Source organism: Hevea brasiliensis, chromosome 4, assembly GCF_030052815.1.
Source record: "Hevea brasiliensis isolate MT/VB/25A 57/8 chromosome 4, ASM3005281v1, whole genome shotgun sequence".
In the NCBI taxonomy this organism is placed as follows: domain Eukaryota; kingdom Viridiplantae; phylum Streptophyta; class Magnoliopsida; order Malpighiales; family Euphorbiaceae; genus Hevea; species Hevea brasiliensis.
In genome coordinates, this window is record NC_079496.1 from 43,214,584 (window position 1) to 43,228,018 (window position 13,435).

Consider the following 13,435-nt stretch of genomic DNA (forward strand, 5'->3'; position numbering starts at 1 on the left):
AAACAAGAGATATATGGGCTCCACAATTCGGGTATCCTACAAATCAGATTTTATAGGAACCCTAATTTCAAATAGCCATAACTTACAAAATACAAAAGCTTTTTCAGTGATTCTTGAGCCTAAAATTAATAGAATTTCGTGAAGAATAGGAATATAATTTTCCTAAAATTTTTACAGATTAAGAAAATAACAAAAAATAATAAAAACATGAGAGACCGAAAACTAAATATGTGCAGAGTTGTTTATCCCCTCAAATTAAACATGATTACATGATCTATATGAACATACAAGATAAATTGAAGACAAAGAACATAGAATTAAAATATTGCATGGCATAGATCTTGAAAAGAAAACAATAAAAACTGACCTTCCAGAAATCTTGTGTGAAAATCTTCTTGAAGAAAAGAAAAAAATAAGGAAGAACTCAAAAAGTCCTGAATATCTCTAAATTTCCTATAGCTCTAAAATATCTCTAAATGGCTCTAAATTTTCTCTCCCTCTTTCCCCCCACCTCCTTTTTTTTTTTTAGTAGGTTATTTATAGGATTTTCGGAGAGAGGTGTGATAGGGTTTGGAGTCCTAGCTTAATAAATTTCAGATAACTTAAATAACTACGATTGCAGAATTCGAATGAGACTGGGATATGGGTGTGGTGTTTCAACTGATAGGAAGACAGGAAAAAAATGGAAGGCACCAATAGGAAGTGAGGAAGAGGTATAGTAGGGTTTGGAGTCCTAGTGTGATAAGGTTCAGATAACTTAAACAACTAGGATTGAGAAATTTGGGTGAGACTGGGATATGGGTGAGGTGTTCCAACCAATAGAAAGAGAGGGAAAGGGGGTGATACCAATAGAAAGTGAGGAAGAGAGTGGGGCCAAAGGGGGAGAGAGAGTTTGTATGGGAGAGGAATAGAGAAAAAAATATTTTTTTATTTTAATTTTTGAAAAACTAAATTAAATAGGTCATATTTAAAATTTCTAACTAGGCTTTCTTAGGCCCATAGGGCCCAATTAAACTTAATTAGGTCCATTTAAGAACTATCCTTATTAAATTTAAACAAAACAAGATTTTATTTAAATTAAATTAATTTCCCAAAAAACATATTATTATTATTATTATTATTATTATTATTATTATTATTATTATTATTATTATTATTATTATTATTATTATTATTTTTCAAGATCATGCCACGAAATCAATAATTCAGCTCCATGCCTCTAATTATATCTTACAGTCATATAATTTTTCATCATCGGGTTTTTCACAGTCTCAATGCACATACTCATCACAAATAAGGGTCTACACTAACTTAGTAAATAGTGAATACTTTGAATGTAAAATTGTTATTTCAATTTAATAAATTTATATTTAAATATAAACATAGATTGGTAATTTAATTAAAAAAAGTCATAATTTTCATATGAATACAAGCATTATGTGATTTAATAAAATTTTTATTTATTTGAATTCAACAACTTTTTTTATTAAAATTTGACATTTACTCGAGGAAAAATAATTACAAAAAATTTAATTTAAAAATACATTATAAGTTAGTTTGATAAAATATTTTATTGTAAACCGAATAATTGTCTATACGTTTTTTACTGTAATTATTTCAATTAAAAATAATAATATATTAACGTCAATGTTTTTTTATTCTACTAGTATCTATTTTTTTATTTTTTACACAAAAGAACATTTTAGTTATTAATTTATTATTTATAAGTAATTTATTAGTATTAATATATTTTCAATCTTATTTTTAAAGTTTTTCTCCATTTCATTAAAGAAATGAAATTATGTTCTCCATATCATAAAAAAATGAAATTATGTAAAATATTATATATCAAATAAAAAATATTAATATCGATACTTATTGATATGAATATGCACAATTAATTTTGTCAAACAAAATTAAAAAATAAAATTGAAAATAACCATAAATAAAAAAGTTTAACATTATATGAAATTATACTAAATTGAATTTATTTTACTATTATATATTTAAACTCTTAGATAGAATTGGAAAAAGTTTAGATTTTATACATTAATTATATATTTTTTAAAAAATTATAAAATAGTAAAAACTAATTAGTCTTGATAAACTCAACAATTATGAACTAATAAAATAATAAATAGTTAAATTTATATATTTATAAAACACTTACAATTATAAAATTATATTATAATAATAAAATTTTCATTATAAATTTTACCTCTAAAATTTCTTGTTTTCATTGATATACTTTCATTTTCATTAACTTAATCTGAAAATGATAAGTGCATATACAACATAAAAAATATTAATATCGATACTTATTGATATGGATGTGCACAATTAATTTTGTCAAACAAAATGAAAAAAAAATATAATTGAAAATGACCATAAAAAAAATTAACATTATATGAAATTATACTAAATTGAATTTATTTTACTATTATGTGTATAAACTCTTAGATTGTCACGACCCAACCTATGGGCCGGACCGGTACTAGGACCTGGGCCAGCCTAAAGCCCCAGAGGCCCATAGTAAGCCTAACTATTCCTTAATCCAACTCTAAGGCTCATTTGGGCCCAATTTCAAGAAATCAACCGGACAGAGTCCGGCCATAAAATGGACCTTTCAACGGGGAGTTTTTGACTCACCCAGCCTGTAAACACAATATATAATCAATTGGGGAGCTCAAATCACCCTCCACATACTCAAATGTCATAAAAATAAATGGGAGCTCAGCTCTCTCATCCAATCCATCAAACATGCATAAAATAATAAGTTTACAGGTCCAAAATAACAATTTATATTACAGACCCAAATCAAATAAATATTTCTAACACATGCGGAAATTCTAAGAGTTAACAGGTTTATACAAACATTAATAAACGACCTGCGAGGGAGAAAAACAGGTTAACCTCAAAAATATCCTTTTGTGGCCTGGAAAAATATTGAATAGGAGTGAACGTTTGACTCAGAGAATAAAATATCAATTTTAACCATAATCTCTATAACTATCTAAAGCTAATACACCTTGTAGACTGAAATGCAACATCATCAATATTTTCACATCATAACAGCAAAAAGGTAATTTGGACCACTCACACACCTAGTAATATCAATCATAATATATGGGAGCTGATCCCCTATACAGCCCTCTTAAATCCAACCTGTGCCAACGAAGAACTCAAGCTGGACTTTCGCTTAATAAACCAAATCGGGACCCCAGCGAAGAACTCAAGCCATGATTACCCCGAAGCACCGGGTCCCAGCAAAGATCTCAAGCCGTGACTACCCGTCCTATCCATAGCCAACACCACATCACATGCACGCCAACGTACACACACTGCTCCAAATTACCACAACAACATCCATGGCATTTAACAGTTGTGAATGCAACATAAAATGTGCCTAGAGTTTAACTACATAGATATATACATATAAGTGATGCATGGGCATACTTGAATATATAATAATAGTGAAATTACAATTAAAATTAATATTTTACTCACAGACTTGACAGCAGTCACTGTGGTGGCTGGGCGGAGGAAGAAGGCTGTCCCAGCTCACCTAACATTTACATTATAATTATTTAATACAATTGACTCAATACAAATCAAGAAAAGACCAAATACGTCCTAAGTCGTACCGAAAATCTAGCAGAGTCTCCCCTATACTTAGGACCTACTCAACCTGCAAAAGGGCTCAAAACGCACTTCTATATTCACAAATTATATACTCATAACTCAATCACATCACACAGCCCCTCCTGGGCCCATCCAAACAGTCCCCAATCACAATATGTAAATTTACAGTTTAGTCCTTATAATTGATCATTTTTGCAAAAACTACCCAAATAAGCTCTAAAAATTCTAAAACTTTGCTCCACGGTCCTTAGCAATATTACTAGGCTATTGCAAAAAGAATCATAATTTTCTGAGCTACCACGAATATTTTATGGATTTTTAATCCCATTTAAGTACTAGAAAATTACGAAAAAGTAAAGTTCGGGTTTACCTATGCCGATTCCGACTCCGGAGACGCTCTCGAGATGTCTGACAATGGTGGGGTAGCCAAAACCTCGATCCAATTCGGAGACTTTTTCGGTAGCGGGTCTGTCTGGCCGAAAATTCACAGACCCGAACAATTGTCGAATTTCTACGAATTGAAGATTCCTACACGAATCCCACAACACGGGGGTTAATATAAAATTTTTACGAAATTTTCTAAGCTCATTTAATACTCGAAAAAATACTACGAAATTCCGTGGGACCCACCGAAAAATAGTGTCGGAAAATTTCGAAATTTATATTACCGCGAAGCTCTCGATGAGTGGAGCACTCTGGTACTCTCGGTTTTCTCGTGGGGTTCACGGTTTTCAAGAAATCTAGCCCAAAAATCAAAATGGGCTAAAACTTTTCGGACAAAAATTGGACAAACCGCTCGATGGATTTTAGTGTTCTTGGTGTCTATGGAAAGCTCTCGAGGTGTAGATGGGTTTAGATACAAGACCCGACCCAATCGGTGGCCTGATCGGTCGGATTACGGCCAGGAAAACGAAGCGACGAGCTACGCATAGCGTCAATTCGCGCGACGTTTTCCGGCATTCCAGCGGCAATGGCTGAGTGGTGGGGAGGCACGCCGAGGTGGGAGGCGAGGAGGCGGCGGGCACAGGGTTGAGGAAGAGAGAGAAAATGGGAGAGAGAGAGGAGAAGAGGAAACGCTCGCGGGAAGAGGAGAAGAAGAAGAAAAAGGAGCCGGCCCGATTAGGCCGATCCGATCCAGTTCGGTTCGATTCGGCCGGTTCAATTCAGGATACAAAATTTTGAATTTTTACTCTGCCTTGGGACCAAAAACGAGGCCCAAAAATTTCGAAAAAAATTCTAGAAAACTAAGAAAAATTCGTAGACTCCAAATATATTTTTAGTTGTGCCACGTGGTCTTTAAATTAATTTTTAAAAATCATCAAAGTTTTTGTTTTCGAAAAAATCGAACCCGATTTCTAAAATCCGAAAAATTTCAAATAATTTCCTAAAATTCAAATAAAATAAAAATATCAATATTTACCCAAAAATAATAAATTTAAAAAATTAGGGGTGTTACATTCTTCCCCCCTTACAGAAAATTCGTCCACGAATTTCACGAAGGCAGAATAAAGTACAGGATTACATATTAAACAGATAAGGGTACTTGCTACGCATGTCCCGTTCTGACTCCCAGGTACACTCTTCCACTGACTGGCTCCTCTACAAAACCTTAACCATAGGGATTTGTTTTGATCTTAGCTGCCTCACTTGGTAGTCCACTATGGCTACAGGTTGCTCCTCAAACGTCAAGTTTTCTTTCAGCTCTATTACATCCGATTGTAGCACATAGGAAGGATCAGGAATTTATTTCCTGAGCATGGAGATGTGAAACAAAGGATGAACATGAGAAAGGTTGGGTGGTAGCTCCAACCGGTAGGCAACTGCTCCAACTCTATCAGTAACCTCAAAAGGTCCAATATACCGGGGTGCCAAGTTGCCCTTCTTTCCAAATCTCATGACTCCCTTCATCGGAGAAACCTTTAAGAATACATCGTCGCCTACTGCAAACTCTACATCCCTCCGTCTGGGGTCTGCATAACTCTTCTGCCTACTGAAAGCTGTTTTGAATCATTCCCTGATTAAAGGAACTATCTCTGAAGTGTACTGCACTAGGTCTACATCATGCACCTTCGCTTCTCCCATTTCCGTCCAACACAGAGGAGACCTACACTTTCTTCCATATAGTGCGTCATAGGGTTCCATCCCTATGCTGGAATGGTAACTGTTGTTGTAGGCAAACTCCACCAAAGCTAGCTGATCATCCCATTGACCTCCAAAATCCAAAACACTCATGCGAAACTTGTCTTCCAGTGTTTGGATTGTCCTTTCGGACTATCCGTCTGTCTGAGGGTGGAAAGCAGTACTAAAGTTCAACTGTGTGCCAAGTGCCTCCTGCAACTTCCTCCAAAATTGAGAAGTGAACTAGGGCCCTCTGTCAGATATTATGGAAGAAGGAACTCCATGCAATCTGACTATTTCTCGAATGTAGAGTTAGGCGTACTGTGCCACAGAATATGTAGTCTTCACAGGCAAGAAGTGAGCTAATTTAGTTAGGCGGTCTACAATTACCCATATCGAATCATATCCTCGCGTGGTATGAGGCAACCCAGTCACAAAATCCATAATAATCATCTCCCACTTCCATTCTAGGATAGGGAGCTCTTGCAGCTTCCCTGACAGTCTCTGGTATTCAAACTTCACCTTCTGACAAGTCAAGCACTTGGACACGAAGTCTGCTATGTCTCTCTTCATGCTATTCCACCAATAGCTATCTTTCACATCATGGTACATCTTAGTGGAGCCTGGGTGGATATTGTACAGTGTATAGTGTGCCTCTTGCATGATTTCATTTCTGAGATTGTCCACATTGGGCACACATATCCTAGAACCTTGCACTAGAGTGCCATCATTGGCAAATCCAAACTCACCACCTTCACCCTGCTGTACTCTTTCTATGATCTTCATCAATTGTTGGTCTCTGTGCTGGGAAACTCTAACTCTGTCTCACAAGTCTGGCCTCACTGAAAAATGAGCTAACAATACCCCCTCATTCGAAAGATCTAGGATTAAACCTTGATCCATCAACTCATGTACTTCCTGAATCAGCGGTCTCTTCTCTGCTGAAATGTGCGCTAAACTACCAGAAGATTTTTTGCTCAAAGCATTTGCTACTACATTGGCCCTCCCAGGGTAGTACTGGATGGTGCAATCATAGTCCTTCAGAAGCTCCATCCATCTCCTCTGTCTCAAGTTTAAATCCCTCTGTTGGAAGATGTACTTCAAGCTCTTATGGTTGGTGTATATCTCGTACACTTCACCATACAGGTAGTGTCTCCATATTTTTAGTGCAAAGACTACAGCCGCCATTTCCAAATCATGGGTGGGGTAGTTCTGCTCATGCCTCTTCAGCTGCCTTGAAGCATAAGCTACTACTTTTCCATTCTGTATCAAAACACACCCTAGGCCAACTCTGGAGGCATCACAGTACATGGTATATCCTTCACCACTCATCAGTAGTGTCAACACCGGGGCTGTGGTTAGACACTCCTTAAGCTTCTGGAAATTCTCCTCACAGTCATCTGTCCAAATGAATGGAACATTCTTCCGAGTTAACTTAGTTAGGGGAGCCGCTATCTTGGAAAAATCTTGCATAAAATGCCTATAGTAGCCAATTAGACCCAAAAAACTTCGCACCTCAGTGACTATTGTAGGCCGAAGCCAATCATTTACAACTTTAATTTTCTTGGGATCCACTTGAATGCCTTCACTAGAAACCACATGTCCCAAGAATGAGATGCTTTCTAGCCAAAATTCACATTTTGAAAATTTGGCATACAGTTGGTGCTCCCTCAAAGTCTGCAACACCATCCTCAAGTGCCACACGTGTTCTTCCTTGGTCCGAGAGTATACCAAAATGTCATCTATGAATACGATGACAAAATGGTCCAAGAATGGCCTGAACACCCTGTTCATCAAGTCCATGAAGGCTACTGGTGCATTAATGAGTCCAAAAGACATCATCAAGAACTCATAGTGACCATATCTTGTCCTGAATGCCATTTTGGACACATCCTCATTCTTGATTCTCAACTGATGGTAGCCTGATCACAGGTCTATCTTGGAAAAGAATCTAGCCCCTTGGAGCTGATCAAACAGATCATCGATCGAGGAAATGGATACTTGTTCTTCACAGTCAACTTGTTCAGCTGTCTGTAGTCAATACACAACCTCAATGACCCATCTTTCTTTTTTCCAAATAGAACAGGAGCGCCCCAGGGTGAAGTGCTCGGACGTATAAAACCCTTATCCAAAAGCTCCTGTAGTTGCTCCTTTAACTCTTTCAATTCTACTGGTGCCATCGTGTAAGGCGACATTGATATGGGGTTTGTGCTCGGCACAACATCAATGCAAAACTCTATTTCCCTTCCTAGTGGCAACCCTGGAAGCTCCTCAGGGAAGACATCCATGAATTCTCTGACAACAAGGAACATTTTCCATGTTGACACTTTCTACAGATGTATCTCTCACCAATGCCAAATACCCTTGACATCCATGCCTCAACATTTTTCTAGCACTAATTGCTAACACCAAATTATATGGAGCCACGCTCCTGTCACCATCAAAGCTAAACTCTTCCACACCAGGTATGTGGAAATACACTTTTTTGTTCCGACAATCTAAAGTGGCATAATGAATTGCCAACCAATCCATCCCCAAAATTATATCAAAATCCATTACTGGTAGAGGAACCAAGTCTGCTGGGAGAATCTTGCCATCTACCCGGAAAAACCATATTTACATCTATGTTGTCACTAAGCGAGGTAGCTACAGACAAAGGGAATTCTAAAGTTGTAGGGTTTCTACCCAATCTCATGGCAAACACAGGGGAGACAAATGAGTACCTAGCACTCGGATCTATCAAAACATGAGCCTCATAGGAACAGACTAGAAGAATACCTGCCACAACTGTATTGGAAGCTTGAGCATCCTGGTGGGTCAGGGTGAAAACCTGAGCTTGACCCCTACCCTGAGTGGCAGAACCCTGATACTGACTTCTACCTCCTGATATGCCTCCAAATCCACGTCCCTTTTGTCCTCGGCCCTGTTGGCCACTGAACTGACTGCCTGCCATACTGGAAGCACCAGGATACAACTGACAAGGAACATTTACAATAGAACCCTGTAACCCCATCTGTGGCTTGCTGAACACGGGGCATTCCCTAGCAAAGTGACCTGGTTAGCCACACCTGAAGCATACTCCTGAACCCATCATACAAGGTCCTGAATGTCCTCTTTACACTATGCACAAGGTGCAAAGGAGGATCCTGAACCAGACCCAGAATTGCTGTACCCCGAACTATGACCACTGCTAGATCTGTACCCTAGCCTGAACCCTCGAGGTTTGTGTCTAAAACCACCCTTCTTGTTCCTACTTCTTCCTCTGTAATTACTCTGGCCACCACTATCCGGAGCACCCATGTGGGGAACACCTGAAGAACCCTCTGCTCTATTTTTCTTTGCCCTTCCGCTGTCATCCATAGCATAGCTAATCTCAATCTGTCAGGCTCGATCAACCACCACATCAAAAGACTGATCTGACATCATGGCCAGGTTTGCATACCTCCTGTCAAGCCCCTTTAGGAATCTCTTCACCTTCATAGTTTCTGTAGCTAATGCTGTAGGGGTATACCTGCTCAATTCTAGAAATTCTATAGCATATTCATCTACAAACCTGCCATTCTGTCTTAAGGCCTCTAAAGCCCACTATTTTTTATCTCTGAAACTTTTTGGTACAAATCGATTGATGAACAGTTCCACAAACTGAGTCCACGACAAACCCTCCATCCGAGGTAATATGTAGTCATTCATCTATTATCTAGGCATAGGCCCCATGACATGCTGTATACACTATATAAGTCTTCTATCAGTCAATTGCAACTCTGTTCCTGCCTGTCTGTAGGAATCCAAAAACCGATATGCATCATCTGACACATCATAAGTACCAGGCACCAACTTCTTGAAATTGATTATCTGTTTATAAGATTCCCCTCTTGGTGCCGTGGACTGCAGCTGCTATGGAGGGTGGACCATATACTGTGCCATCATATCGATGGTTCTCTGCAAACCAGCTAGAGTAGCTGCCATTGGGTCCATGGGAACCTGTGCCATAAAAGACTGATCCTGAACTGGTGGCAACTGCTCTTCTACTCGAGCAGCTCTAGGCCTCTTACCCCACCTCCTCGGGGCAGGCACCTCATCCTGTGCCGACACCTCGTCAGGCACATCGGGTTTTGGTGCAGTGGCAGCTCTCCTGCTTCTACACATTTTCCTGAAATTCAGCAGCATTAGCCCACAAAATTTCAAAATGGCATGTTATATAACTCTATAGACTCATATTTACACACATAATATATGAAGCAGAAATTAGAAGCAAATATGACAATGCAAGATGAATGTGGACCCTATTTTCCTCATGTGACTCCTAGTAGACTCTTCCCAACACTTTGGACAATTATTCCCTATGAATCTGAAGCCTAAGCTCTGATACTACATTTGTCAAGACCCAACCTATGGGCCGGACTGGCACTAGGACCTGGGCCAGTCTAAAGCCCTCGAGGCCCGTAGTAAGCCTAACTATTCCTTAATCCAACTCTAAGGCCCATTTGGGCCCAATTTCAAGAAATCAACCGGACAGAGTCCGGCCATAAAATGGACCTTTCAACTTGGAGTTTTTGACTCACCCGACCTGTAAACACAATATATAATCAATTGGGGAGCTCAGCTCACCCTCTACATACTCAAATGTCATAAAAATAAATGGGAGCTCAGCTCCCTCATCCAATCCATCAAATATGCATAAAATAATAAGTTTACAGGTCCAAAATAATAATTTATATTACAGACCCAAATAAAATAAATATTTCTAACACATGTGGAAATTCTAAGAGTTAACAGGTTTATATAAACATTAATAAACGACCTACGAGGGAGAAAAGCAGGTTAACCTCAAAAATATCCTCCTGTGGCCTGGAAAAATATTGAACAGGAGTGAGCGTTCGACTCAGAGAGTAAAATATCAATTCTAACCATAATCTCTATAACTATCTAAAACTAATACACCCTGTAGAGTGAAATGCAACATCAGCAATATTTTCACATCATAACAGCAAAAAGGTAATTTGGAGCACTCACACACCCAGTAATATCAATCATAATATATGGGAGCTGATCCCCTATACAACCCTCTTAAATCCAACCTGTGCCAGCGAAGAACTCAAGCAGGACTTTCGCTTAATAAACCAAATTGGGGCCCCAGTGAAGAACTCAAGCCGTGACTACCGTGAAGGACCGAGTCCCAGCGAAGATCTCAAGCCGTGACTACCCGTTCTATCCATAGCCAACACCACATCACACGCACGCCAACGCACACACACTGCTCCAAATTACCACAACAACATCCATGGCATTTAACAGATGTGAATGCAACATAAAACGTGCTTAGAGTTTAACTACATAGATATATACATATAAGTGATGCATGGGCATACTTCAACATATAATAATAGTGAAATTACAATTAAAATTAATATTTTACTCACAGACTTGTGATCCTTTGTGGCGGTGGCGAAGGAAGAAAATTTGTCGACTCACCTGACAATTACATTATAATTATTTAATACAATTGACTCAATACAAACCAAGAAAAGACCAAATAAGTCCTAAGTCATGCCGAAAATCCAGTAGAGTCTCCCTTATACCTAGGACCTACCCAACTTGCAAAAGGGCTCAAAACGCACTTCTATATTCACAAATCATACACTCACAACTCAATCACATCACACAGCCCCTCCTGGGCCCATCCAAATAGTCCTCAATCACAATATGTAAATTTACAGTTTAGTCCTTATAATTGATCATTTTTGCAAAAACTACCCAAATAAGCTCTAAAAATTCTAAAACTTTGCCCCGTGGTCCTCAACAATATTACTAGGCTATTGCAAAAAGAATCATAATTTTCTGAGCTATCACGAATATTTTATGGATTTTTAATCCCATTTAAGCACTAGAAAATTACGAAAAAGTAAAGTTTGGGTTTACCTATGCCGATTCTGACTTCGGGGACAGGTTCGAGACGTTTAACAATGGTGGGGTAGCTAAAACCTTGATCCAATTTGGAGACTTTTTCGGTAGCCGGTTTGTCTGGCCGGAAATTCACAGACCCAGACAACTGTCGAATTTCCCCGAATTGAAGATACCTACACGAAGCCCACAACACGGGGGTTAGTACAAAATTTTTATGGAATTTTCTAAGCTTATTTAATGCTCGAAAAAATAGTACGAAGTTCCGTGGGACTCACCGAAAAACGGTATCGAAAAATTTTGAAATTTATATTGCCGCGAAGCTCTCGACGAGTGGAGCACTCTGGTACTCTCGGTTTTCTCGTGGGGTTCACGGTTTGCGAGAAATCTAACCCAAAAGTCAAAATGGACTAAAACTTCCCGGACAAAAATTGGACAAACCGCTCGATGGATTTTAGTGTTCTTGGTGTCTATGGAAAGCTCTCGAGGTGTTGATGGGTTTAGACACAAGAACAGGCCCAATCGGTGGCCGAATTGGCTGAATTTCGACTGGGAAGACGAAGCAGAGCGCTGCACATTGCGTCGCTTCGCGCGATGTTTCCCGGCGTTCCAAGTGGCGGCCGGCGAGCTGGGGTGGCTGGGGAGGTACACCGGCGAGGTGGTGAGGCAGGGGAGGAGGTGGCGCAACCTGGGGGTGAGGGAAGAGAGAGAAAACGGGAGAGAGAGAGAGGAGAAGAGGAAACACGCACGGGAAGAGGAGAAGAAGAAGAAGAAGAAAAAGGAGCCGGCTTGATTCGGTCAGTCCGATCCGGTTCGATTTGATTCGGTCGGTTCGATTCAGGATACAAAATTTTGAATTTCTACTTTGCCTTAGGACCAAAAAAGAGACCCAAAAATTTCGAAAAAAATTCTAGAAAACTCAGAAAAATTCATAGACTCCAAATATATTTTTAGTTGTGCCACGTGGTCTTTAAATTAATTTTTAAAAATCATCAAAGTTTTTGCTTTTAGAAAAATCACACCCGATTTCTAAAATCCAAAAAATTTCAAAAAATTTCCTAAAATTCAAATAAAATAAAAATATCAATATTTATCCAAAAATAATAAATTTAAAAAAATTAGGAGTGTTACATAGATAGTATTGGAAAAAGTTTAGATTTTATACATTAATTATATATTTTTTTAAAAATTATAAATAATAAACTAATTAGTCTTGATAAACTCAACAATTATGAGCTAATAAAATAATAAATAGTTAAATTTATTATATTTATAAAACACTTACAATTATAAAATTATATTATAATAATAAAATTTTCATTATAAATTTTACCTCTATAATTTCTTATTTCCATTGATATACTTTCATTTTCATTAACTTAATCTGAAAATGATAAGTGTATATACAACATAAATATCATGAAAAATGAAAAAATATTATATCATCATAATAATAATTAATATATTATAATAATAATATATCATATAAAAATTAATAAAAAATAATATATAAAAATATTAAATTACGAGTACATACAAAAATGTAAAATGCACATTAAAAAAAACTAGTATGTATATAGTGACCTCTTAGGATTTTACCTTCATAATCTTAATAGGTTTCCCAATCCAAATAGGATGTGATCACACTTAAATTTCAAAACACAGTAAAACATGCTTAGGCTTAGTTCATTAAACTTTAATGATCATTTGTTTATGGGCTTTATATTTTTATACATTTGGATTATAAAACTAATCCAAATAAATATTTATAAAA